This window comes from Ahaetulla prasina, chromosome 8 (assembly GCF_028640845.1).
Source record: "Ahaetulla prasina isolate Xishuangbanna chromosome 8, ASM2864084v1, whole genome shotgun sequence".
NCBI classification, from domain to species: Eukaryota; Metazoa; Chordata; class Lepidosauria; order Squamata; family Colubridae; genus Ahaetulla; species Ahaetulla prasina.
In genome coordinates, this window is record NC_080546.1 from 68,220,514 (window position 1) to 68,232,582 (window position 12,069).

The window sequence follows — 12,069 nt, forward strand, 5'->3', positions numbered from 1 at the left end:
AAATCCTGCTGTCATATTTGCTTTCAAAATATTCAAAACAAAAATTCAAAACAAAAGTAATGTATCAAATAAGGATTACAGTGAAAAAGACAATCCAAAATATCTGGATTATTTTGCATATTCAGAATGATTGCTTTCTACTTAAAAATAGCATAATGCAAAGTTTTGCACTAAAGGTCACCAAAACCCCTCATTTCAGCCCTGAGCTACAAATATTCTCCTTTATTGGCAAAGTTTTGGAAAAAAGTTGATACAGGGTTAAATTTGGATAGTACTTACATGTAATATATCAGGAAATCAATGTCTCTGGGCTAGAATGGGAAGTTGAAAAAAACCTTTCTGAAATGAGGCAGTTGAAAATCACTTTCATACTATTGTCAAAAAGAAAAAAACAAAAGAATCCAGTTCAAGGAGAGGTGGCTATATTTTATACAATTGAGCTGTATATGATCAAGGAAAGCAATCCTTTTCTGTGTTCAACATAGCATCAGGTTTCATACCAATGAAAATTATACTGAAAGCAATGGTGCAGATCTGTTGCACTATGCTCAGTCTTTGATACAACAGCTGTAAAATAATGTGAGCAACAATTCAATCCAGCTTTATCAAATGGCACACCAGAGTATTGGAAGTAGATGAAGCTTGCAATAGCTAAGATTTCACTTTTTCCCACCAGATTCCTCCATTCCACATAAGCTTAAGTTTAGCTTGAGATGTTTTGTGGACTTCTTTTTAAATAGCTATATAGGTGCGCACTTGGCGATGGCACTGAAAAAAACTCAAAAAATGTAAGAAAGCTTTGAACAACTTAACTACATGTTAAGTCTGGAAAAGCTCATTATTACAAATAAACTAGCATCCACACTACCCAAATATTGAGAAATAGATTGCTGTTTAAACTATCTATGTATTGTTGTTGTTAGTTGCAAAGTCATATTCGACCCATCGCAACCCCATAGACAATGTGCCTCCAGGCCTTCCCGTCCTCTACCATCTTCTGGAGTCCATTTAAGCTCATGCCTACTGCTTCAGTGACTCCATCCAGCCACCTCATCCTCTGTCGTCCCCTTCTTTTACCCTCAATCGTTCCTAGCATTAGGCTCTTCTCTGGTGAGTCCTTCCTTCTCATGAGGTGGCCAAAGTATTTAAGTTTCATCTTCAGGATCTGACCTTCTAAAGAGCAATCAGGGTTGATCTTGTTTCAAGTAGTTTTAATCATAAGTAAAAGAACCCCCAACAAGCCATCATTACTGGTATATATCTACATATGACAGGAACCAGAAGTACCTCACAGGAGCAGCTGAAGGCAGCTCCTCGAGAGTCAGGGAATACATCTCAAACTAATCCTGTCAAGACTGCAGACGTGACCCTTGTAACATCTTCCCACTAACCCTATAAGCATTACATAGATACATTAAAGCGATATAAAACACTGTTTTATTACTAAAACACTACAAACATCATGAAACATACAAAGTTCTGATGCAAGCAACTGTAAAATCTTCCCTTCATATTCCCACACAACTATCACATATTAAAACATTATAAAACATTGCAAAAGAGTTCAAATTGTAAAAGGGAACAATATCAACACTTGTACAAGTTGAGTCTGTTAGATTGTAAAAAAAAAATATCAACACTTTCTACAAGTTGACTCTCTCAGGTGGTCGAAACATCGGCAACTGCGAGTGACGACTGGCCCTCTTGCACCAACTGGCTCTCTTTGCACTATGGGCTTCTCCGACCTCACTGGAACCGCTGGGCTCTTCTCACCTCTTACTGGAGTGTCCGGTGCTCGACTGCTATTGGATATACCCACTTCCTCCGAGCTCTTATCAACATCAGTCTGAGGCCCCATCCCTGTGCATTCCTCATTGTCCGTGGGTAAGTGTGGCATGTAATACCAGATACGTCTGACCTGTCCACAGGATATGTAAAATCTGGCCACTCAGCTACACGCAAGTCTACCTGATTGTGATGATACAAAGTTCCTTCAATGTCCACTAATTAGGAACATGGAGCCACTTTTAAGCAGCTAGCCATTTTCCAGCAACCTGTTCAATCTCCAGGCAGCGGTCTCATCTGAATCTGTTCCCTAATCTTCAATTCTGGCAGATCTCTAGCTGAGTTGTCATATCTTGCCTTGACCACCTGTCTCTTCAGCCGTAACTTTTCTGGAACCCCTTGTATCACCGAGGGCTCAAGCAGCCTGTCAGCCACTAGTATGATGTCGTTAGTCACCTTGCCATCAATCTCTGTGCCGGACTACTGTCCATGCTCTCAGATGGGGTATTTCTCCAATGTAGAATGGCTTTCCATGGGTCTTTACCTTCACTGTGAGCTTCCCTAAATAGATTCTTAGTGATTTTCACAGCTGATTCAGCTTTGCCCTTAGTTTGCAGATGAAGCAGTGAAGAGATCACATGCTCAAACTCCCACTCAGCGGCAGATTTCCTAAATTGTAAACTAGTAAACTGAGGACCATTATCTGAGATCACTTTATCTGGTTGGCCATAACGTGCAAACTGCGTCTTGCATCTCTTAATGGTAGTCTCAGCTGAACAGTCCGTGAGGACTTTGATTTCCCAAAAGTCAGAATAATGATCAACTGATATTAGATACTCTTTTCCTGCATAGTTGAACAAATCCATACTAACAATCTGCCAAGGACGTGATGGTCTCTCGTGTAACATCATGGTTTCTCTTTGTTGCAGATGTGCATATTCATTGCAGGTGGAACAATTGCTAACAAAGTCCTTGATTTTGCCCTGCATGTTGGGCCAGTAAAGTGTGTCACAGTCTTGTCTATAGCATGCCTCTCCGCCAATATGGCTCGAGTGTATGCACAATAATATTTCTGCTCTCATTGACCTAGGCACTAAGACTCTTGGGCCCTTATACAAGACCCCGTTTTGTACGGTGATCTCATCTCTGAAAGACCTAGCTATTGCCGGAACTGCCTTCTTCTCATCTGGCCACCCACTCATAATGATATCCTTCAGTACCTGTAAAGCTACATCACTACCTGTGTCCTGCCTAAGCTGACATAGCCAGTGATTTGTTTCATTAAGCTAGTCTGCTTGGTTAACTTCAGCAAAAAATGTTCCTGTTGCAACCGGCAGACCATCTGATGCTCATGTTCTCCTCCCAAGTGTCTCCTGATCTAACATAGCCCTACTCAGGGTATCACTAATATACATTTCACATCCTGGCTTGTAGACAACATTAAGGTTGTAATTCTGCAGCCAACTAAGCATCATGCTCTGCAGCCATTTGGGAGCGCACAAAAGGGGCTTCCTGAATATGGCTATTAGCAGCTTGTGATCAGTTTTGGCTGTGATTGTATCCCGGTCATAAAGATAATGATGGAAACATTGGCAGACAAATACAATACTTAAGCATTCTTTTTCAATTTGAGCATAGTTCAACTCGGCAGGAGAGAGCGCTCTAGACGCATATGCAACCAGCTGACCTTCTTGCAATAGGCAACATCGTAGGCCATTTTTGCTCGAGTCATTTTGGATGGTAACAGTCTTTGTAACATCGTAATAGTGACCAAGCGTTTTATCTTCTGTACTGCCTGCTCATGCTTGGGGAGCCAATGCCAAACTGCATCTTTGTCCAGAAGGTGTCTCAATGGCTGACATACCTCCAATAGATGCGGCAGAAATTTTTCTAAATAGGTAACAAATCCAATACATCTCTTCACTGATTTAACATCAACAGGTGGTGGCATTTCCACAATGGTTCTAATCTTATCTGGATCAGCTTTTAAATCTCATGAGGACAAAATATGCCCATGGAAGCGAACTTCGTGCACCTTAAATTGCAACTTCTTTACACTGAACCATAACCTCACCTGCCTACACCGATCTAATAGTGCTGTTAGCTTCTCATCATGATCATGCTCAGCTTCTTCATCTGTTTCACCACAGCCAACTATAAGAATGTCATCAGCTATTGGCTCAATTCCATCGAGCCCACTCAGTAATTCATGCTGTTTTCGTTGATACACCTCTGGTGATACCAAAACTTTAAAGGGTAATTTAAGCTATCTCTTTCTATCCCATGGGATCCAGAACATAGTCATGTAGCTACTCATTTCATCCAGTTTGCACTGTAAGAAGGCGTCTCTAGTGTCAACAAGCATAAAAACCCATGCTTTGAGTAGCTTGTGCAAAACATCATCAAGCGTTGGCATTAAATAATGTGACTGCTTCAGGGCCATATTCAGAAACTTGGGATCAATGCAAATTCTAATCTTCTCCAGCCTCCTAATAACAACCATATTGCTTATCCAGTCAGTGGGCTCAGTTACTGACAAAATATGTCCTTCCGCCTCGTACTTATCCAGTTGTGCTTTAACCTGCTGCTTAATAGCTGTAAGCACATTGTGTGGTGCATTTTGTACTGGGGAAATAGTAGGGTCAAGTTCAAAATGAACCTCTCCTGGGACAGATACTATGGGGCCCTCAAACACTTCCTGGTATACTTGGAGGATTTGCTGTTTTGTCAATGCCCCCACCAGAGATATAGGGGGGTGACTCACAACATTGTGTAGCTCGGGCAGAATGGTAAACTGCATCAACCCCAAGCACTCACATGTTGATCCTGACAATAATGGTTTCTGATCAGTTTCCATAATCTCAAATTCAAGTTTATAAATATCCCCACGTATGCTGCATTCTGTTTGAAATAGGCCCAGTGAGTTCATTAATTCTCCTGAATATAACTTCAGTTTAGTACTGCTAGGCTGAAGAAGTATCTCGGGTGCCAGTTTCATTTTGTCCTTTAAGAATAATAATAATAATAATAATAATATTTTAATTTGTATACCGCCCTTCTCCCGAAGGACTCAGGGCGGTGAACAGGCAGATAAAATATAAATACACACAATAATTAAAAACATCCCTTAAAAAACTAATTTAAATGCCCAAAATGTTAAAAAACGTACTCCCCCGTAAAATCACAAAATTTTAAAAACCCATCCAATAAAAATAAAAATCAGGCTAGTCCAGCCATACGAAATAAATAAGTTTTAAGTTCGCGGCGAAAGGTCCTAAGGTCAGGTAATTGTCGAAGTCCGAGGGGAAGTTCGTTCCACAGGGTCGGAGCTCCCACAGAGAAGGCCCTCCCCCTGGGGGCCGCCAGTCGACACTGTTTGGCTGACGGCACCCTGAGGAGTCCCTCTCTGTGGGAGCGTACCGGACGATGGGAGATAGAAGCCGGCAGTAGACGGTCCCGTAGATAGCCCGGTCCTAAGCCATTTAGACTCATAACATCACAGGTTGCACCTGAGTCCAGCTGGCAGGGTTGAATTATGTTGTTAAACCTGAGATTCACAAACCATTTCTTGCCCTTGGAGTGTATTGCGCCGAAACATTCTTTTCTATAAACCACATCAGTGATAAACAAGGATGCATTCTCTAAGTCTGACATTTGCTCAATTGTATGCAGCTTCCTCACTTCCCTTTTCCATGCCTGACACACTCCTGCAAAGTGATTTAGCCTCCCCCAGGCTCTGCAGATTTTCTCATATGCAGGGCACTCCTCTCTCTCTGGTATATGCAGATTGCCACAATATTTGCATGCTACTTGATTGTTTACAGATGAATTATAAAACTGTCTTTTATGCTGGTATTTGTATTGATGATTCATCATACTTGGATGTTGTTTAGAGACTGTATTAACACAATCCTTACCCCACTCTAGGACTCAGCCATTTGTCAGTAAGTTCTATAGTCTGACACATCTCAATTGCTGCTTGTAGGCTTAAATTATGCTCCCTCAAGAGGTGGCAGCTTGTGCTTTCACTAGTAATGCCCAGAACTATTTTGTCCCGAATGAGCTCATCCCTTAAGGGGCCAAAGTTACAACTGGCAGCTTTTTCCTTTAAACGTGTGACAAAATTATCTATCGTTTCACCTTTTTCTTGCTTGCAGCTGCCAAATATGTATCTTTCAAAAATAACATTTTTGAGAGGTCTGAAATAAAACTCTAAAGCGTCTAGAATAACTCTGGTATCTCTTTCTTGCTCCACAGAAAGGGTTAAATTGTGTCTAGATATGGAGTCTGTCAAGATCTTTCTGTATCTTGAGCCTATCTTCTGGAGTGTTGGCTATTCCTGCCAGCTTGGTGTCATCTGCAAATTTGATGAGTTCTCCATCTATCCCCTCAACCAAGTCATTGATGAAGATGTTGAAGAGTACTGGGCCTAAAACAGAGCCTTGGGGTACTCCACTGCATACTTCCCTCCATGTGGATGTAGTTCCGTTGAGGACTACACGTTGAGTGCGGTTGGTCAGCCACTTACGAATCCATCTGGTGGTGGTGCTGTCAAACCCACATTTTTCTACTTTATCTAGTAGTAGGTTATGGTCTACTTTATCAAATGCTTTACTGAAGTCCAAGTAAATTATATCAACAGCATTCCTCTGGTCTACTAATTTTGTCATTTTGTCAAAGAATGCGATAAGATTAGTCTGGCATGATCTGTTTTTGACAAACCCATGTTGGCTTTTGGTTATTACTTTGTTTGCTTCTAGGTGTTCGGCGATTTGTTGCTTGATTATCTTTTCCAGAATCTTCCCCGGTATTGAGGTCAGACTGATAGGTCTGTAGTTTCCTGGATCTGTTTTTTTTCCTTTTTTGAAGATGGGAACTACATCAGCTCTTTTCCAGTCCTCTGGCAGCTCCCCTGTGCTCCAGGATCTTTGAAAGATATAGTTCAGTGGTTCTGAGATCACGTCTGCCAGTTCCTTCAGAACCTTGGGGTGTAATCCATCCGGTCCTAGTGATTTGAACTAGTCTAGGGTAGACAGGTGTTCACTTACCATTTTCTTCCCTATTTTAACTTGTGTTTCTAATCTGTTTTTTGTAGTGCTGTTTTTGATAGGTTGGATTGTTTTTTCCTTTTGTGTAAAGACAGATGCAAAATATGAGTTAAGTAGATCTGCTTTCTCCGTGTTGCTTGTCATCTTCTTGCTACTTTCTCCCAGCAATGGGCCAATTGTTTCCTTGACTTTTTCTTGTTTTAACATGTTGGAAGAAGCTTTTTGTTATTTTTACTTTTGTCGCTAGCCTTTGTTCATTGTGAGCCTTAGCTTTCCTCACTTCATCTTTACAGGCTCGGGCTGTTGCTGATATTCTGACTTAGTTATTTGCCCCTCTTTCCACTTTTTATATTTGTCCTTTTTGTCTTTCAATTTGTCAGATAGTTCTTTATGCATCCATGCTGGTTTCTTTTGAGATCTACTATTTTTCTTCTTCATTGGTATTGTGTTAGACTGTGCTTTTATAATCTCACTTTTCAAAATTTCCCAAGCTTCTTGAGTTGTTTTCCCCCTGAGGATTCTCATCCATTGAATCCTTCTCAAGATCTCTCTAAGTTTATTGAAATTAGCTCTCTTAAAGTCCAAGACTCTAGTTTGACTTTGTTCTACTACTTGTATTTGCTTAATGTCGAATTCCAATATTGCGTGGTCACTTGCCCCCAAGGTTCCTGTAGCTTCAACACCTTCTATCATTTCATCTCTGTTAGTGAGAATTAAGTCCAATATAGCTGATCCCTTGTCGCCTTCTCTATTTTTGGGAAACAAAGTTGTCTGCTAGGTTTGTTAGGAACCTGTTGGATCTTCCACTTGGTGCAGAGTTTGTTTCCCAGTTGATGTCAGGGTAGTTAAAATCCCCATTACTACTGTGATGTGCTTCCTACGTACCTTCGTTAGCTGAGTAGCAAACAGTTCATCTACTTCCTCTGTTTGGTTGGGTGGCCTATAGTATAGACCTATGGCAATATCGTTTTTCACCCCTTTTATATTGACCCAAATACATTCAAGATGATTTTCATCATTGTTGTGCTCTATTTCTGTAGAGATGTAGTTATTTCTTATATATAGTGCAACTCCACCTCCTCTTTTATTTGGTCTATTTCTTTTAAATAATTTATATCCCTCTAGCTGTATGTTCCATTTGTCAGTTTCATCCCACCAAGTTTCCGTAATGGCAACAATATCATATCTACCCTCATTTACTTGGATTTCTAATTCACCCTGTTTATTCCTCATACTCTGTGCATTGGTGTATAGACATTTGAGTCCATTTGGATTGATCTTGTGTTTACTGTCTACATAGCCTGTGTTGACTGCCCCTACTTTCTTGCCACCTGTTGGTTTAGTGCACATGGTACGGCACTCACTGTTAAATGCTTGGTTTTGCTTGATAGCATGGTTGATAGTCTTACCCATACAGACATCTATGTTACATGCACTGATAACCCTTTTAGTTTTCGATTGCTGGGGACAGAAATTTTCTATATCAGTTAATTCTCTGTCCCCACTGTTCAGTTTAAATGTTTATCCAGAAAATCTGTGAATGTATTGCTGAGTAACTCAGTCCCTTTCTTTGATGGATGCAATCCATCTCTTTTGTACAATTTTTCATTGGACCAGTTGCAGACATCATGACTAATAAAACCAAAGCCTTCCCTTTTACACCACTCCTTTAGCCACACATTAAACTCCACTACACGCTGGCCTTTGCCTTTTTGTTCCTTATGTACTGGTAAAACCTCTGAAAAGTTAAGCCTACAACCTATGCTGTTAAGTTCATACCTTAAGCTCTGGAAATCATTCTGCACAGAAAGCACATCCTTTTGGGACAGATCATTTGTGCCAAGATGTATAATAGCATCAACATCAGAATCCTTACTGGCATTCTTGACTATCTTAAGAATACGCCTCTTGTCTCTGCTGGCAGTAGCACCAGGTAGACACCTGACCTCTTTCAAAACCTCCATATCCTTTCCTAAATTTACATCCCTTACAATTGAATCACCAATCAGAAGGTGGCTTCTCTTTTTGGATACCGTGCTCTTCTTGTGTGACCGATCTGTAATACTTGATACACACTTTTCCAAAGTAGGTTCACACTTTTCCAAAGTAAGTTCTTCATCTTGAACCATAATCCCTTGATTGTTTGAGTTATCAGTATCACAACTACCTTGATCTGTCACTTTAGTGTTCCTATTTAGGTCAGCAAGGGCACTATATCTGTTATACTGGGATACTGTAAAAGCTTTGTGTTTATGATTCACAGCTCTCACCCTGCCAGATCCCACGGTTGTCCATACAGCCCTTTTCCTGCAGGATCTTTGTGGTAGAGGGAGCTGATGGCTCAGCAGCTGGAATGGCTGAATTGGGTACCTAATTTCTGCTTGGAGAGCATAGATTAGAGATTCTAGATATGTAATCTGTCCACGTAGACTGCTAATTTGTTTACAAAGAGGACAGTACCCAAATTTAAAAAGGATACTGCGAAAGACAGCTGCAAAACAAGTATTGCACTGAACTAAGCCAGTCATTTTGAATAGAATAAAATCACAATCTCAAGTGGACCAACCCTGAATATATTGTTGCTATCTTTGATTTATAGTGATTAGATTAGATTCGCGCGCCGTTAGGCGCGCGGGTTGTGAAAATGAGAAAGAAATGCAGACAATTTTCCACCCCCACTTCTCCTTAAAGCAGCAACTCAACTCACGTGCTTTTCTGAAGCAAATCAGGAAGAAAAAAAAAAAAACGTCGCAGCTTAAACTGCTGCTGACTTCTCATCCAAGCCTGTAGTTTCATTTCATTTGCGGACGGCACCCTGAGAAGTCCCTCTCTGTGAGAGCGTACGGGTCGGTGGGAGGCATATGGTAACAGTAGGCGGTCCCGTAAGTACCCAGGCCCTAAGCCATGGAGCACTTTAAAGGTCATAACCAAAACCTTAAAGTGCACCCGAAAAGCGACAGGTAGCCAGTGCAGCCTGCGCAGGAGGGGTGTTACGTGGGAGGTACGAGATCCTCCCTCTATCACCCGCGCAGCTGCATTCTGGACTAGCTGAAGCCTTCGGGTGCACCTTAAGGGGAGCCCCATGTAGAGAGCATTACAATAATCCAAGCGAGAGGTAACGAGTGCATGAGTGACTGTGCACAAGGCATCCCGATCAAGGAAGGGGCGCAACTGCCGAACCAGACGGACCTGGTGGAAGGCCCCCCTGGAGACGGCCGTCAAATGGTCTTCAAACGACAGCCGCTCATCCAGGAGGACACCTAAGTTGCGCACCCTATCCTTTGGGGCCAATAACTCGCCTCCAACAGTCAGCTGCAGCTGCAGCTGACTGAATCGAGATGCCGCATCCACAGCCACTCCGTCTTGGAGGATTGAGCTTGAGCCTGTTTCTCCCCATCCAGACCCGTGACGGCTTCCAAGCACCGGGATAGCACTCGACAACTTCATTGGGGTGACCTGGTGGAGAAGTATACAGCTGAGTGTCATCAGCGTACTGATGGTACTTCACCCCGAAGCCACTGATGATCTCACCCAACGGCTTCATGTAGATGTTGAACAGAAGGCGAGAGAATCGACCCCGCGGCACCCACAAGTGAGGGCCTCGCGGCCCACCTCTGCCCCTGTCAACACCGTCTGCGACGGTCGGAGAGATAGAGGTGAACCACCGATAAACGGTGCCTCCACTCCCAATCCCCCAGCCGGCGCAGCAAGATACCATGGTCGATGGTATCAAAAGCCGCTGAGAGGTCTAATAGGACCAGGGCAGAGGAATAACCCCTGTCCCTGGCCCTCCAGAGATCATCCACCAATGCGACCAAAGCTGTCTCCGTGCTGTAACCGGGTCGGAAGCCGGACTGGAACGGGTCTAGATAGACGGATTCTTCCAGGTATTGGGGTAGCTGACGCGCCACAGCACTCTCTACAACCTTCGCAACAAAGCGAAGGTTGGAGACTGGCCGATAGTTTCCCAAAATAGCCGGGTCCAAAGAGGGCTTCTTAAGGAGGGGTCTCACCACCGCCTCTTTCAAGGCGGCAGGGAAAACCCCTTCCAACAAAGAAGCATTTATAATCCTCTGGAGCCAGCCTCGTGTCACCTGAGTAGCCAGCACCAGCCAGGAAGGACACGGATCCAATAAACATGTAGTGGCGCGGAGCCTCCCCAACAACCTGTCCACGTCCTCGGGAGCCACAGGGTCAAACCCATCCCAAACAGGCTCAACAAGACGTGCCTCCTCTCCCTCGCTTGGATCATCCCAATTTCGGTCCAGACCATCCCGGAGCTGAGCGATTTTGTCGTATAGATAACCACTAAACTCCTCGGCACATCCCTGTAACGGGTCATCCTGCACCTCCTGATGAAGGAGGGAGCGGGTCACCCGAAACAGGGCGGCCGGGCGGTTATCTGCCGATGCAATGAGGGTGGAGGCGTAGGAGCGCCTCGCCTCCCTCATTGCCACTAGGTAGGTCCTAGAATAGGACCTAACTAGTGTCCGATCAGCATATAATTTGAAATCTGCCCTGAACTTATTCCAATTGCTGCTGCAGTCTCCACTCACTCTCATAGCTTCAGGCAGAGGTTTACTGTTAGCAGCAGCCATACTTCCACTGCTTAGCTTTCGGGAGTATGCTTCAAATGTATCCAGAAGACATGGATTCAGACTTCTGACACCATGTTTCAAGTACTTTTAACCATAAGTAAAAGTACCCATAACAAGCCATCATTACAGGTATATATCTACATATGACAGGAACCGGAAATACCTCACAGGAGCAGCTGAAGGCAGCTCCTCAAGAGTCAGAGAATACATCTCAAACTCATCCTGCCAAGACATAATTCTTGTAACAGATCTCCTCTGGACTGACCGGTTTGATCGCCTTGCAGTCCAAGGGACTTGCAGGAGTCTTCTCCAGCACCATAGTTCAAAGGCCTCAATTCTTTGGCACTCAGAATTTCTTATGGTCCAGTTTTCACAGCCATACATTGCAACTGGGAAAACCATAGCTTTGATTATATGCACTTTTGTTGGCAGGGTGATGTCTCTGCTTTCATTCAGCTGTCTAGATTTGTCATAACTTTCCTCCCCAGGAACAAGCATCTTTTAATTTCTTGGCTGCAGTCCCGATCTACGGTGATTTTGGAGTCCAGTTTAATAAAATCTGTCACTACCTCCATTTCTTCCCCATCTATTTGCCAGGAATTGAGAGGGCAGATACCATGATATTAGTTTTCTTAATG